Source organism: Dromaius novaehollandiae, chromosome 19 (genome assembly GCF_036370855.1).
Source record: "Dromaius novaehollandiae isolate bDroNov1 chromosome 19, bDroNov1.hap1, whole genome shotgun sequence".
Taxonomy (NCBI): domain Eukaryota; kingdom Metazoa; phylum Chordata; class Aves; order Casuariiformes; family Dromaiidae; genus Dromaius; species Dromaius novaehollandiae.
Genome location: NC_088116.1, coordinates 185064 through 188183, shown reverse-complemented (window position 1 = coordinate 188183; position 3120 = coordinate 185064). Strand labels below are relative to the sequence as shown.

At 58.3% G+C, this 3120-nt stretch overlaps 1 long non-coding RNA gene across 1 annotated transcript; it reads left to right on the top strand.

The window, feature by feature from the left end:
* On the top strand, nt 1–3120 carry LOC135330293 (uncharacterized). Its single transcript, XR_010392216.1, has 2 exons — nt 1–1551; nt 1963–3120. It is a non-coding gene; the product is annotated as an uncharacterized LOC135330293 (long non-coding RNA).

Genomic DNA, 3120 nt, shown 5'->3' with positions numbered 1-3120 from the left:
CGTGTGCCTTCGGGTGGCCGCGGGTGTCGGGCTGTGTCCTGCCAGCCGGGGCCGTCGCTGCGTGGAGGCGGCGGGGCGGGGGGGGGGAGTCGGGCTGGGGGCCGCGCCGCGCCGCGCCGGGTCTGCGCGGCGCCGGGTCTGCCGGAGCGCGGCTCTGACTCTCCCTTTTGCGTGTGTCGCCTGTAGGGCCCCGGTTCCTCCCCAGCGCGGGCCGGGGCGTGCGCTCGCCCCTGCGGACGCAGCCTGGAGGAGTGTGTGTGGGGTGTCTGCGCGGGGGTCTGGATGTCTCTAGCAGCGGCACGGCAGCCTGATGCCTCCTGTCGTCTGGGACGCGGGGTCCTTGGGGAGTTCCCTGCTGCCTCCTCTGGCGTTCTCTGCGAGCTCATAGTACCCTCCACCTCCTCTGCCCCCCCCCCCCCCGCCCCGCTCCCCTGTCTGGTGGGGTGGGAGACCGGTGGCTGCTCCCGCCGAGCTGAGAGCCACGTAGGGCACCCCTATGTGCTCACTACGCATCTGGGGTGGCACCCCTGCCCTGAGGGCCCCGCAGAGTCCCACCCTTCCTGCAACCAGCCCCCCCAGAGCCATTAAACCACCCACAAGTCCTGCCCCAATACCCCCACAGGCCCCAAAACGCCTCCGAGCCCTGCCGCAATGTTGTCACTGACTCCAGACCTTCCCCTGCACTCTGTGCAAGGCCCCAAACATTCCTCAAACTGCTGCCAGACCCAGTGCCCGCAGCAGTGAGGCGTTCTAACAAAGATGGGGTGCGATGTGCGTCTCCGCCTCGACTCAGTCCCGCTTTAGAGAAACAGGAAGTTACAGCACTTCCTGGTGAAGAGTGTTGACGGGTGAATGTGCGGATGACAAAGAGACTTTTCTCTCTTTTCTTCTGAGCCGCCTCTCAGAAGCCTCTGTGTGTGCACGATGTGGCTGATCTGGGATAATCGTGCTGTGCGCAGTGCTTAAGGAGAACATTGCCCTAAAATGGAGGGCTAAGGAATAGCCTAAAAAACCTAAAAGGCTCGGGAAGAGCCAAAGAGAACACCGATGGGCTCTGGGAAGCCCCAGTGATGCTAGCGAAAACAGCGTGGCTTTTAGGCGCCTCCTCAGAGCAGCAGCAATGTCTCGCTCCAGCCTATGGGACAATGGGGACTCTTAATTACCGCCTTGAATTACCACAAGTGTTGCAAAAGCAGAAGGGACTAGGGAGCATGCAGAGCAGGTTATGGACTATATGTCAAGTTTAAACAAGCAACAAGCCCCTCTGCAAACAGAAACAGGTTTAGCCCTAAGTAATAGACGGAGGTAGCTGTGAGCAACGTGAAGCGAAGCGGTGACGTCAGTCACCCCGAAAGCCTCGGAGAAGCGGTCTGAAAATCTGGTACCCTCGCGGCCTCGGCAGTCTTTTTGGTCTGTTTGGCAGGGTAGCCCACCGAAGGGGGACATCTCGAAGAGAAGCAGCAAGACCTGGGGATCCGGTGGTTCATTTTGGTCGTCGCCTGTGAGGCCAGCATGCAAGAGTAAGAGGAAGCTAGGAGCAGTCTCAAAAAGGTAATAGGTTTGAAAGGGAGACAGGCAAATCGAGGGCTGTCGTTCCTCCACGTAGTTAAAGACCGAGAGAGTTGTCGGTTAAGCGCATGCATACGAGGGTTTGCGAACAGTAACAATAACGCTGAAGCGGAATAAAAATAAGGTTTCGTGGAAGATGGCGTTAGGTAGGTATTAGGCGACGTGCCCGCCTGCCTAATAACCTAGCCCTAATTGCTGTGTGTAACGTTTCCAGACCGTTTACCCTGCAACGTATGGTGCAAAGTGCCGTATTAAGACCTTTCCCTTAAGGAAAAGAAGAAGAAAAAAAAGAAAAAAAAGGGGGAAAAAGAAAACAGGGTAAAGAGAAAAAGATCATGCATAAACCTAAGCGTTTCACTGGAAGTAAAACGCGAGTTTATCGCTTCCTTACAGAGATGGAACCAAGGACAGCAAATGCTGACGAAGAGAAGAGACGGACGAGCGTTTGCTTGCGGCTAATACCGAAGGGACGGGATGAAACAAGGAAGCCAGAATGCAGCGGCCCCTCGATATCACCAGGAACTGCTACAGCAGGAGGCGTTCTGGCACGGGTAACTAGGGTAAGTATCGCTAATGACCGTTAGCAGTTATTTCGGCCTCCCCGAGGCAGCGCTGAGGACTGAGTAACCTGAGGGGCTCTGGCCTGGGTTAGGGCAGAAGTGCAGGCAGGCGGGATCAGGCATTTTCCTCTCAGCTCTCCAAGCTGAATCCTAGCCCTGAAGGAAAAAGCACCGACGGACGGACGGACGGACAGACGCTGGTGCGGCGGTGACTCTTTGGATATCGTAGGTAAGGGGAGGCATGCTGGTGCCGAGCTCCAGGGCGGTTTGCCTGAACACGATGCCCGGGGCAGGAGGTTACGCATTGTGTCCGGGGCTGGGAGCTGGTCCCCGAGTCCCATGTACTTGGGAGTGCCTGCGCTTGCCAGGGAGCCCGGTGCTGTTCCCAGAGCTGCGGGGAATTTCCCTTGCGTTGCCTGGACCCTCGGGGCTCTTGGGGGTGTTTCCCCTCATCGCAAGGGCAGCCAGAGCCCCTCCAGGGCTGCGTGAGGTCCCCGAACCGCTCCCGGATTTGCTTTTGGCACTCCGCAGTGTCGCTCGTGTGCCTGGGGCAGCCTGCAGGCGCCATCCTGTCAGCCGCGTTGAGCCCTGCGGCGTGCCTGGTGACCCCTCTGGTGTGCGCCAAGGCCCTTCCTCTGTATTTTGGTCTGCCCCAGAGCCCTGCACTTGCCCTCTGATGCCCTCAGGACCCCTCAGTTCACATTCTGGGTTGCCCCCGAGCCCTCTGCGTGCCTTTCGGTGCGCCCTGTGGCCCCGTGTGTGTTTTGCGGCACGCCGCAGAGGTCTCTGTGTAGCTTTTTCTCCTGTCCTGGAGTTTTCTGGGTGCTTCTGGGTGTGCCCCAGGGCCCTCCTTTTGGTGCCCCCAGAGTCACTCTGTTTGCTCTATCGTTCTTTTTTTTTTTTTTTTTTTCTTGACTTGTGTTGCACCCAGAGCTCTCGATTTGTTCTCTTGTGCTCCGCATACTCCCCTTTCCGCACTCTACACCCCAGG